Genomic DNA, 13,597 nt, shown 5'->3' with positions numbered 1-13,597 from the left:
CAGTATATTTGTGCTATAAAACCCTATGGGGTTTAAACATGCTTAAATCTTGTGTTACCTTTTCTGGCACCATATAGAAGACTTCCACTGCCTTCACATATTCCCCACGCTTCCTTCAACTTCAGCGCATTCCTGATCTGTTTGCCATTCCTAGAGTTTCAGGTTTTTTTTTTTTTAAACACACAGTCGCAATTGCACAGAACATGTATTTTTAAAGACTGACAATATACAGTAATTCAAAGCTAATTCATCTCTTTTGTGGACTAATGGCTCATTTCTTTTTATCACTGGATATTTTATTATATGGATGCTTGTTATCATTCTTCTGTTAAAGAGATCTGTTACTTTCAGTCTTGAACAATTACAAAAAAACCCACTATCATTGTTCTGGAACTTTTTTATTATGTAGACCTAAGTTTTAAGTCATCCAGTTAAATATCTAGAGGTCATAAAGACTGTGTCTGCATCATGGGAGCTCCCTGCCTTCTGCAGTGACTGTCAAGTCCATCCCCCAAGCAGTGACTGAGCTGTCTACTGCTCTGCACCTTCAGCAGCGTGATACTGCTAGTCAGCCAGTTACAGCTGTCAAGAGAGGGAGTCAGTGCTGTCTCAACGCTGTTTCAATATGTGACCCCAATAAAATTATAGTGACCTTATTTCACGTCTTTATTAGTAGTATATACTATATAATGCGAGATGTGTTTAGATTATTTGCCGAACTTTAGTTTGGTTGTTTTCTTACTGTTGAATTTCAAAGGTTTTGTTACTGTTGTTTTGTATTTTTCTCTCCTTATAATTTTGACACGTCATCTGTCAGATGTATTTTACAAATGTTTTATCTGTCTGTGGCTTACAATTTCATCTTAATTGTATCTTCAGCAAAGCAAATTTTAAAGCGCTCAATAAATTCCAAGGTACAGCTTTTAAATGCATATTTGTTAATTCTTATGGAAGAAATTTTAATCATATTGGCCTATGATTTTTCCCTTCAACATGTATTTTGTGGTTTGTGGGAAGGCAATGTTGACTGCACAGGACATGCTGGGAGCGCTTTGATTTCTGAAAAGGTCTGGGAAGTTCTTAACGTGTTTAGTGACAGTTATAAATGAAATCTATTGTTTTGCGCAGTTTAACATACCCACATAGAAAGAACAAGAATCAATTTAAGGTTATTACCAGTTCAATCTCTTTAATAGGCATGCCAATTTATACTCTCTGTTCTCCTTGTAGAATCTTTGTTTTTCTTTTCTTTTTTATATTGTATTCTGGGGCCACTTTTCATTTATTTATTTATTTTTTACTTTTACTTATTGCTTTTATTGAGCTATGTATTTTTCTCTGCTCCACTTCCCTTCCTCTCCCATAATCGCCATGCTCCCAATTTACTCAGGAGATCTTGTCTTTTTCTTCTTCCCATGTAGATTAGATCCATGTATGTTTATATAAGGTCCTCATTGTTGTCTAGGTTCTCTGGGATTGTGAATTGTAGGCTGGTTTTCTTTGCTTTATGTCTAAAAGCCACTTATGAGTGAGTACATATGACATTTGTCTTTTGGGTCTGGGTTACTTCACTCAATATGATGTTTTCTAGCTCCATCCATTTGCCTGCAAATTTCAAGATGCCATTTTTTCCACTGTGTAGTACTCCATTGTGTAAATGTACCACATTTTCCTTATCCATTTTTCAGTTGAGGGGCATTTAGGTTGTTTCCAGGTTCTGGCTATGACAAATAATGCTGCTATGAACATAGTTGAGCACATTCCTTGTGGTATGATTGAGCATTCTTTGGGTATATATCCAAAAGTGGTATTGCTTGGTCTTGAGGTAGTTTGTTTTCTAATTTTCTGAAAAATAGCCATACTAATTTCTGAAGCAGCTGTACAAGTTTGCACTCCTACCAGTAATGGAGGAGTGTTCTCCTTCCCCACATCCTTTTCAGCATAAGTTGTCATCAGTGTTTTTGATCTTGGCCATTCTGACAGATGTAAGATGGAATCTCAGAATTTTTTTTATTTGAATTTCTCTATGCCTAAGGATGTTGAGTGTTCCCTTAAGTGTCCTATAGAAGACTAGTTCTTAAAATTAATGGAGAAATGGGACCATCATAGAAAACACAAATAAGGATAATTAATTGTAACTAAGCCAACACCTTAAAAAAATATTAAAGAAAATAGAGGAGGAAAAAGGCAGTCTTGTGATGTGTGATTGCCCTCTGTATGCTGTGAATACCATTGGTTAGTAACGAAGCTGCTTTCGGTCAGTGGCTTAACAGGATATGCCAGGCTGGAAAAGATACAGAGAGAGTAGGCGGAGTCAGAGAAATGTCATGTAGCCACCAGAGGAGAAAGACACCCACATGTCAGTACCGGTAAACCATAAGCCTTGTGGTAAAATATAAAATAACAGAAATGGAGCCAAGTGGTGGTGGCGCACGCCTTTAATCCCAGCACTCGGGAGGCAGAGGCAGGCTGATCTCTGTGAGTTCGAGGCCAGCCTGGTCTACAAGAGCTAGTTCCAGGACAGGAACCAAAAAGCTATGGAGAAACCCTGTCTCGAAAAATCCAAAAAAATAACAGAAATGGGTTAATTTATGATGTAAGAGCTAGCTAGAAATACGCTTAAGCTATTGGCCAATCAGTATTACAATTAATATAGTTTCTGTGTGATTATTTTGGGCCTGGGTGGCTGGGAAATTAATGAGCAGCTACGGGAGTGGAGGATGAAGGAAAGATGGAGCAATGATGGAGATGGAAGAGAATCAACAAAAAAAAATTAACTACATCCAGAAATCCTTAATAAGCACTAATACTTTGGGTACCTTCATCCTCCATTCCCATAGCTTCTTTTTTGCTTTCATGAACCATGTGTTCTTCTCATGTAATGTGTTCTTCTCGTGACAGTGGGAAACCACTGGAATCACTGCCAAACTTGCCAAAAACTTGCCAAACCCTGCTGGTGGCAGAAGGAAACTGTCAGCCCTCCTTAGCAGGCTCTTCCCCCTTCTAGAGCAACAGGAACACAGGAGATGTTTTCACAACAGTGTAGCACTGGTGCTAGTTAGAATAAAATGGTGGTTACCCCAGGGAAGAGTGGAGGGAGCAGGGAGGAGGGAAATGAAGAGATATGCTCCACATCATGGCCAATGGTGGCTAAATGGTGAGTTTCTTTTATAGCAGCCCCTACATGAGTCTGGCTCTCTTTAGGCTCTATTCAGTTACAAAAAAATTATAAACTGAAGAGCTACAAAGAGGGAATATTAAGAGGTATGAGGACACTCTGGCGACTGACGAATATGTTCCCTGTGTTATGTGTTGTGACGGTTTCAGGAATGGATATATAGGTCAAAACAGGAAGCATATTAAATAGACACAGTAGGTATTGGGCAGGGTTCTCTAGGGAACAGACATGATAGAATGTACTGATGCTATAAATGGGGATTTACCAACATGGTCAATACAACAAGGGCTGGGTTCTTCAACAGTGTCTATCTACGTGGTGGAGGGGTTGACAAGCCAGTAGCCGCCTGGTCCATGAATCTGAGAGCCCGTGTAGTCCCAATTCAGCTCTGAATTCCTGGAAGATTCCTCGAGAGCCACTGGTCTTTAGCCCCAGTCGGAAGGTAGAAAAGGCTGCAGTCTGTCACCCGTGAAGGATGGCAGTGGTGGTGGCGGTGGCAGCCATGAACATTCACAGCAACAAGAGAAGACGGGCAAGCAATGCTGCCCTTTCCCTGGACTTATTTATATCTGCGGCACATGTCAGGAGATCCTGCTACTTTATGAAGACCCTCTCCCTTTGATTAATTCTGCCCGGAAATGCCCTGGCAGAACCACCCCCAGGCAGGTGTCTTAGTTGATTTTAGATAGTGTCAAGTTCATAATCCAGATCAATGATATCACAGTGTACTGTAAGAATTCACCCAACTCTCAAATAGCGAGTAGAACTATTAAGTCAAAAAATCATGAGATTTTATTCTTGAGCAATCATATAAATTAATCAGACTTAGCAAGTGCATATAGAGATCCCACACAACAGCACTTCAATGTACCTAGAACAGTCTCTAGGATAGGCCACCTGTTAGGCCACAGCACAAATCTCAGTAAAATTTTAAAAATTAAAGCTCTACAGACTGTCTTCTCCAATCACACTGGCATGAAAGTAGAAACTGGTAACATGTGGAAAATGGGAAGTTTATTAAAACCAAATAGTACCTACCCTGAACTACTGTCATCAGATAAATTTGAGTGAATCTCTCATAGTTTCATGTGCTAAAACCTTCTGTCCTCTGTGTACTGACAGTGGAAGACTCTGTGATCCCTAAGAGCTGAGAAGCCAGTGCCAGGTGACCAACGTAAGGAATGTCATTCTCGTGAAGATAAAACCACCGGCTGGAGCTTCCCTGTTATCTCCAGAAGATACAAGATCACAGCAGACTCCCTGTTCCATTGGCTCTCCCAGTCTTTATCCCCGTTTCTGAGATGTGCCCTGGCCTTAGGCACAGGAACTATGTTGTAAAGGTATTTGTGGGGCTGGGTACCACCATCAGCTGTCCTCTGCATTTTGATCAGCTGTGGCTTTCTGTAATGGGCTCTGTCTGCTGCAAAGAGAAGCTTTCTTTGGCACAGGTGGGAGCTGCCCTTACCCGAGGGGCTAAGGAAAAGTAGAGTGCAGTTAGGATTTATGCTGGTTTAGTAAGGTGCTGGTAAATGCTTCTCTAAAATCCAAAGCTTCCCAGAACGAGTGAAATCACTGGTCACACAGGGAGCCTTTTAGAAGATCTCAAAGTCCTTCCCCCAGTCCTTGTTTTCCCTGATGGATGGTCTTAACATCCGTTTTCCCTGAATGATCTTGGTATCTTATTTTCCCTGATGGATGGTCTCAGCAGCATTCTGCAGCACCAGAGCCTGTTACGGTTATCAAATGGGCCAAAGCATTTGCCAGCTCCACCCTGGCAACATGCTCGAGACTGCAGGACAGTGTGCAACTCTAGAGAGAAGGCAAGGGCATGGGCGGGAATGGGGCTGCCCCGGGGTGTCTGAAGACCTCCGTCCCCCGCCATATTGGAGATCTGTTTCCTATCCGCATAACAGGAGAGGACCTAAGCAGGCCCTGAGCTGAGAATTCTCAAGAAGTACAGTGAGGGAGGTGGAGGGGTAGGAAAGAGACATTCAGGTTCCCCGAGAGGATCTGAGAACACGGGAAACCTGTCTCCAAAGCTGGTATCACTCTACTGTATAGGTCCTTAGCCAGTTAATCACCATGGCAGTCTGGGGCGAAAGTATGGGAGATTCCCTAATACAAAAGTGATGCTTGAATCAGCCACCTCTGTGACCACAAGATAAGGACATGGGAGGATTCAAAAATGGGATATTTAGGTCCTGGACCTGCTGCACTGCCCAGAAATCTGGGTTTCCTCACTCCATTCCACCAGCTTCCCCGCCTGTTGCCAACTCCTGGCCACCTTGCCAGTTTGACAGTTTTGTTAGTATCACAGGAGTTCTAGGAGTGCCCCGCACAACGTGTGTGTGTGTGTGAGTGTGTGTCTGTGTGTGTGCCTGTGTGTGTGTGCGTGTGTGTCTGTGTGTGAGTGTGTGTGTGTGTCTGTGTGGGAGAGTGTGTGTGTGTGTGCCTGTGTGTGTGAGTGCGTGCGTGTCTCTGTGTGAGTGTGTGTGTCTGTGTGTGAGAGTGTGTATGTTTGTGTATGTGAGTATGTGTGTGTTTGTGTGTGTGTGCACGCACCTGTGTGATGTGTTTCTATGTGTGAGTGCATATGTGTGTCTGTCTGTGTATGAGAGTGTGTGTCTGTATATATGTGTGTCTGTGTATGCGAGAGACAGAGACAGTCTCTTGTGCTCACTTCTGATCTCTTACGGGGATGTCAGCAAGCCACACCGTACAGCATCCAGGCCACTCAGCAGAACAGACCCTCCTCCCCATCTTTCACCCTCTGCCTTGGCTTTCTCCTGCTGTGTTAGTGAGGCTTTTCATCACCATGGCCAGAGATGCCCAAGTAAAACAGTTGCAAGAAGAAAGAATTTACTTTAGGTCATGGTAGTCCAACCCTTCCAGCATGTGGGGAGACGTCCTGTATATGTCACTTGGGAGGCAGAGAGGGAGACCATGTGTGCTGTGAGCTCTCTGCTTCTTCCCGTTTTACTCCATCAGGGGCTCCAGTATAGGGGATGGTGCTGCCTCTTTTCCCCACCAGCCAATCCTCGCTGGAAACTTTCACAGGCATTCAGAGATAAGTCTTAATGGTCTCATAGGCTCTTCTCAATTTAGCCACGTTATCAATCACGATTAAGCACTTGGGGGTTAGGGAATTGACTCAGTCGCTAAAGAGCCTTCCACACAAGCACGAAGATTTGAGCTCCGATCCCAGCACCTATGTGAAAATCCAGGCATGGCGGTAGACACCGTCACTCTCGTACTGGGCAGGTGCAGACAAGATGCATGAAGCTCATTGTTGAAGTCACCTACCCAGCCTTATTAATGAACTTCAGTTCTGAGAGAAATACTGACCAAAAAAGTTAAGGTGGAGGGAAATTGACAAGCAACATGTCCAAGACCCAAGAGTCAGAAGCCTGGTTGGGCAGGCACAGTTCCCCTTGTTGAGAGCAGTGACCTATTCTGGGAATGAGAAGCAGCCTACAGTGGTGACTTAGGGAGCAACCAGGATGCAAAGGAGTCGGGGGCAGGTTAAGACAGGCCCTCGGGGTCCCAGCAATAGATCTGGATTTTATTTTGGCTGTAAGGAAGAGTCTTAATGTCAATAGTGACATCACCAAGTCACACCTGATGAAGCTTTGTGAGGGGTTGCCACTGGGAGTGCAGATGGAGACCGGAAGTTAAGTTCCAAGGAGCATGGTGATCACGTGAGCCAGGCTTAGAGGAGGCTGAGAAGTACGGGGACTGGGGATTTACTGTGGCTCTGTAGTCATGGGTTTGTAGCTTCCTGTCAGCATAACAACATGCCTAAGATAATCACCTTACAAAGGGAAGAGGGTTGTTATGGCTGGCTCCACAACTTTGAGCCTCTGCAGCAGTCAGTTTGCTTTTCTTACTTGCTGAGAGAGAGAGACAGAGACAGAGACAGAGAGACAGAGAGACAGAGAGAGAGATTAGGGTCTCACAGGCCAGTTTGAGGTTGTTTCCCTGTGGGCCTAGGGACTTCCCATTCAACCTCGTCCCTCAAAGGTTCTACCACACCCAAGGGGCACCACTATGGGGATCAAGCCTCTAACACAGGAACCTTTCGGAGTAGTCAGCATCCTACTATGGATCAGAACTGAGAGTCCTGGGGAGTACATGGCTCCCGGTGTCTCTGGTCTGAGCAATGGGGTGGCTGGGCATGCCAGTCTCTGGCATTGGTGCTGGATAAAACACAAGAAGAAGCTCTGAAGACTACTCACTATGTGGGGCTTCTGCAACTCAGAACCCTTCTGAGTACCGTTTTCATCCATATCCAGTCCTCTGCCAGAGCTAAATGTGTCATTTATTGCTGAACACTAACATTGCTATTTTTGTGTTTCTTTATTTATGTATTGTTTATCTCTCAAGTAGAATTGATGGTTTACGGAATATCCCTTGTACCTAGAAAATTACTGAGGCAAAGTGGATGTTCAATCAATATTTGTGGATGGATGGATGGATGGAGGGACAGATGGATAGAGAAGAAAAGGCAAAATGGAAGCTAGACATCGTTACTCATGCCCATGTGATGGTTAGTATTGATTTCAACTTGACAGGACCTAGAATAACCTAAGAGGCAAACCTCTAGACGTGCCTATGGGAGGTGTCTAGACTAGGTAAACTGAGGTAGGAAGACCCACTGGGCAGCACTATGCATGGGCTGGGCCCTGGTAGGCATAAGAAGGAGAAAGTGAGTTGAGCACGAACATCCATCACTCTTTTTTTTTTGTATTTCCATTCCTGTGCTCTTTTATTTATTTTTTTTAAATGTTACTATTTTAAGTAGATTGTTTTGAGTTTAATAAATGATCACATGTAACTACCAAGCAAATAAATAATTCCATCACTTCCCAAATTTTATCAAAGCCCTTTGCCCTTTCTTTTTTTTAAATTTATTTATTAAAGATTTCTGTCTCTTCCCCACCGCTGCCTCCCCTTTCCCTCCCCCTCCCCCAATCAAGTCCCCCTCCCTCGTCAGCCCAAAAAGCAATCAGGGTTCTCTGCCCTGTGGGAAGTCCAAGGACCACCCACCTCCATCCAGGTCTAGTAAGGTGAGCATCCACGAAACTGCCTAGGCTCCCACGAAACCAATAGGTCCAGTAGAATCAAAAACCCATTGCCATTGTTCTTGAGGTCTCAGTAGTCCTCCTTGTCCGCTATGTTCAGCGAGACCGGTTTTGACCCAGGCTTTTTCAGACCCAGGCCAGCTGGCCTTGGTGAGTTCCTGATAGAACATCCCCATTGTCTCAGTGTATGGGTGCACCCCTCGCGGTCCTGAGTTCCTTGCTTGTGCTCTCTCTCCTTCTGCTCCTGATTTGGACCTTGAGATTTCAGTCCGGTGCTCCAATGTGGGTCTCTGTCTCTGTCTCCTTTCATCGCCTGATGAAGTTTAATATTCAGGAGGATGCCTATATGATTTTCTTTGGGTTCTCCTTCTTATTTAGCTTCTCTAAGAACCCGAATTATAGGTTCAATGTCCTTTATTTATGGCTAGAAACCAAATATGAGTGAGAACATCCCATGTTCCTCTTTTTGGGTCTGGCTTACCTCACTCAGGATGGTGTTTTCTATTTCCATCCATTTGCCTGCAAACTTCAAGAAGTCCTTGTTTTTTACTGCTGAGTAGTACTCTAATATGTATATATTCCATACTTTCTTCATCCATTCTTCAATTGAAGGGCATCTAGGTTGTTTCCAGGTTCTGGCTATTACAAACAATGCTGCTATAAACATAGTAGAGCATATACTTTTGTTGTGTGATAAGGCCTCTCTTGGGTATATTCCCAAGAGTGGTATTGCTGGGTCCATGGGTAGGTTGATCCCAAATTTCCTGAGAAACCTCCACACTGCTTTCCAGAGTGGTTGCACAAGTTTGCATTCCCACCAGCAATGGATGAGTGTACCCCTTTCTCCACAACCTCTCCAGCAAAGGCTATCATTGGTGTTTTTGATTTTCGCCATTCTGACAGGTGTAAGATGGTATCTTAAAGTTGTCTTGATTTGCATTTCCCTGATCGCTAAGGAAGTTGAGCATGACCTTAGGTGTCTTTTGGCCATTTGAACTTCTTCTGTTGAGAGATCTCTGTTCAACTCAGTGCCCCATTTTATAATTGGGTTGATTAGCCTTTTACGGTCTAGTTTCTTGAGTTCTTTATATATTTTGGAGATCAGACCTTTGTCAGTTGTGGGGTTGGTGAAGATCTTCTCCCAGTCAGTGGGTTGCCTTTCTGTCTTAGCGACAGTGTCCTTTGCTTTACAGAAGCTTCTCAGTCTCAGGAGGTCCCATTTATTCAATGAGGCCCTTACTGTCTGTGCTGCTGGGGTTATACGTAGGAAGTGGTCTCCTGTGCCCACGTGTTCTAGAGTACTTCCCACTTTCTCTTCAATCAGGTTCAGTGTGTTTGGACTGATATTGAGGTCTTTCACCCACTTGGACTTGAGTTTTGTGCATGGTGATAGATATGGGTCTATTTTCATTCTTCTACAGATTGACATCCAGTTTTGCCAGCACAATTTGTTGAAGATGCTCTCTTTTTTCCATTGTATACTTTTAGCTCCTTTATCGAAAATCAGGTGTTCATATGTTTGTGGGTTAAAGTCAGGGTCTTCTATTCGATTCCATTGGTCGACTTCTCTGTTTTTATGCCAATACCAAGCTGTTTTCAATACTGTAGCTCTGTAATAGAGTTTGAAGTCAGGGATGGTAATGCCTCCAGACGTTCCTTTATTGTATAAGATTGTTTTGGCTATCCTGGGTTTTTTGTTTTTCCATATAAAGTTGATTATTGTCTTCTCCAGATCTGTGAAGAATTTTGATGGGATTTTGATGGGGATTGCATTGAATCTATAGATTGCTTTTGGTAGAATTGCCATTTTTACTATGTTGATCCTCCCAATCCAAGAGCAAGGGAGATCCTTCCATTTTCTGGTGTCCTCTTCTATTTCTTTCTTCAAAGACTTGAAGTTCTTGTCAAATAGATCTTTCACTTCCTTGGTCAGGGTTACCCCAAGATATTTTATGCTCTTTGTGGCTATCGTGAAAGGTGATGCTTCTGTGATTTCCCTCTCTGTTTCCTTATCCTTAGTGTATAGGAAGGCAACTGATTTTTTGGAGTTGATCTTGTATCCAGCCACGCTACTAAAGGTGTTTATCAGCTGTAGGAGTTCTTTGGTAGAATTTTTGGGGTCGCTTATGTATACTATCATGTCATCTGCAAATAACGAAAGCTTAACTTCTTCCTTTCCAATACGAATCCCCTTGATCCCCTTATGTTGTCTTATTGCTATTGCTAGAACTTCAAGCACTATATTGAAGAGGTATGGAGAGAGTGGACATCCTTGTCTTGTTCCTGATTTTAGTGGGATGGCTTTGAGTTTTTCTCCATTTAATTTAATGTTAGCTGTCGGTTTGCTGTAGATAGCTTTTATTATATTTAGGTATGACCCTTGTATCCCTATTCTCTCCAAGACCTTTATCATAAAGGGGTGTTGAATTTTGTCGAATGCTTTTTCCGCATCTAATGAAATGATCATATGGTTTTTTTCTTTCAGTCTATTTATATGGTGGATTACATTGATAGATTTGCGTATGTTGAACCAGCCCTGCATCTCTGGGATGAAGCCTACTTGATCATAATGGATAATTTTTCTGATGTGTTCTTGAATTCGGTTTGCCAGTATTTTATTGAGAATTTTTGCGTCGATATTCATGAGTGAGATAGGCCTGTAATTCTCTTTCTTGGTTGGGTCTTTGTGTGGTTTTGGTATCAGGGTAACTGTAGCTTCATAAAAGGAATTTGGCAATGACTTTTCTGTTTCTATATTGTGAAATACGTTAAGGAGTATAGGTATTAGCTCTTCTTGGAAGTTCTGGTAGAATTCTGCGTTGAACCCATCTGGTCCTGGGCTTTTTTTGGAAGGGAGATTTTTGATAACAGTTTCTAGTTCTTCGCGACTAACAGGTCTATTTAGATCATTCACCTGGTCTTGGTTTAGCTTTGGTATATGGTACTTATCTAAAAAAATGTCCATTTCTTTTGCATTTTCCAGTTTTGTGGCATACAGGCTTTTATAGTAAGATCTAATGATTCTCTGGATTTCCTCTGTGTCTGTGGTTATGTCCCCCCTTTCATTTCTGATTTTATTTATTTGCGTGTTCTCTCTCTGTTGTTTAGTTAGTTTGGATAGGGGTTTGTCGATCTTGTTGATTTTCTCCAAGAACCAACTTTTTGTTTCATTGATTCTTTGGACTGTTTTCTGTGTTTCTATTTTGTTGATTTCTGCCCTCAGTTTGATTATTTCCAGTCTTCTACTCCTTCTGGGCACCTCTGCTTCTTTTTTTTCTAAAGCTTTCAGGTGTGCCATTAAGTCCCCAATGTATGCTTTCTCTGTTTTCTTTAAGTGGGCACTTAGTGCTATGAACTTTCCTCTTAGCACTGCTTTCATCGTGTCCCATAGGTTTGAGTATGTTGTCTCTTTATTTTCATTAAATTCAAGGAAGACTTTAATTTCTTTCTTAATTTCTTCCTTGACCCAGGTGTGGTTCAGTAGTTGACTGTTCAGTTTCCATGAGTTTGTCGGCTTTCTGGGGGTAGCATAGTTGTTGCCATCTAACTTTAATCCGTGGTGATCTGATAAGACACAGGTGGACACTGATATTCTTTTGTATCTGTGGAGGTTTCCTTTGTTTCCGAGTATATGGTCAATTTTTGAGAAGGTTCCATGAGCTGCAGAGAAGAAGGTATATTCTTTCCTATTTGGGTGGAGTGTTCTGTAGATGTCTGTTAAGTCCATTTGCTTCATTACCTCCAATAATTCTCTTAATTCTCTATTAGGTTTCTGTCTGATTGACCTGTCCATTGGAGAGAGAGGTGTGTTGAAGTCTCCTACTATTAGTGTGTGTGGTTTTATGTCTGCCTTGAGTTTTAGAAATATTTCTTTTACATAAGTGGGTGCTTTTATATTAGGGGCATAGATATTCAGGATTGAGATGTCATCCTGATGAATTGTTCCTGTTATGAGTATAAAGTGTCCATCTCGATCTCTTCTGATTGATTTTAGTTTGAAGTCAGTTTTGTTGGAAATTAGTATGGCCACACCTGCTTTTTTGTTAGGACCATTTGCTTGAAAGACCTTTTCCCAACCTTTTACTCTGAGTAGATGCCTGTCTTTGTGGTTGAGATGTGTTTCTTGCAAACAGCAGAATGTTGGATCCTGTTTTCGTATCCAATCCCTTAGCCTGTGCCTTTTTATAGGTGAATTGAGACCATTAATATTAAGTGATATTAGTGACCAGTGGTTGTTTACTCCGGTTATTCTTACTGTTTTCGGTAGTAGAGTTTGTGTGTGTCCCTTCTTTGAGTTGTACTGGTGAAGGTTCGCTAGATTCCTGAGTTATTGTAGTCAGTGTTGGCAATGTTGGATTCCTTGGGTTGCGATTTTCCTTCTATTACTTTCTGTAGCGCTGGATTTGTGGCTACGTATTGTTTAAATTTGTTCTTATCCTGGAATGTCTTGTTTTCTCCATTGATAGTGAATACTAGCTTGGCTGGGTATAGAAGTTTGGGTTTGCATCCATGGTCTCTTAGTTTTTGAAGAACCTCTATCCAGGACCTTCTGGCTTTCATGGTTTCCATAGAGAAGTCAGGTGTAAGTCTGATCGGTTTACCTTTATAAGTTACTTGGCCTTTTTCCTTTGCAGCTCTTAATATTCTTTCTTTAACCTGTATATTTTGTGTTTTGATTATTATATGGCGAGGGGATGCTTTTCTTTGATCCAGTCTGTTTGGTGTTCTGTATGCTTCTTGGATATTCAAAGGAATATCTTTCTTTATGTTGGGAAAGTTTTCTTCCATAATTTTGTTAAATATATTTTCTGGGCCTTTGAGCTGTAATTCTTCCCCTTCTTCTATTCCTATTATTCTCAGGTTTGGTCTTTTTATTGTGTCCCATATTTCCTGAATGTTTTGTGATGAGAATTTGTTGGCTTTGCTGTTTTCTTTGATCAGTGCGTTTATTTTCTCTATGGTGTCTTCAGAATCTGAGATTCTTTCTTCTATTTCTTGTATTCTATTGATTATGCTTGTTTCTGTAGGCTCTGCTCGTTGACCTAGATTTTCCGTATCCAGCTGGTCCCCAGTTTGTGCTTTCTTCCTTGCTTCCATTTCAGTTTTCAATTCTTGAACTGTTTCCATTACCTGTTTGTTCGTTTTTTCTTGGTTTCCCAGGGTCTCATGTACGTATTTACTCAATTCTTCAAACTTTTTGTTATACTTCTCATCCATTTCTATAAAGGTGTTTTTTACATATTGTTTAAGGGACTCTATTGCTTTCATAAAGTCGATTTTTTCCACTTCTTCTGTGTTAGGGTGTTCAAGTCCTTCTGTTGTAAGATCATTGGGTTCT

This window comes from Alexandromys fortis, unplaced genomic scaffold (genome assembly GCF_014885135.2).
Source record: "Alexandromys fortis isolate MF-2015 unplaced genomic scaffold, M_Fortis_MF-2015_v1.1 scaffold_59, whole genome shotgun sequence".
In the NCBI taxonomy this organism is placed as follows: Eukaryota; Metazoa; Chordata; class Mammalia; order Rodentia; family Cricetidae; genus Alexandromys; species Alexandromys fortis.
The sequence above is the reverse complement of the archived record's forward strand: the minus strand, read 5'-3'. Positions refer to the sequence as shown.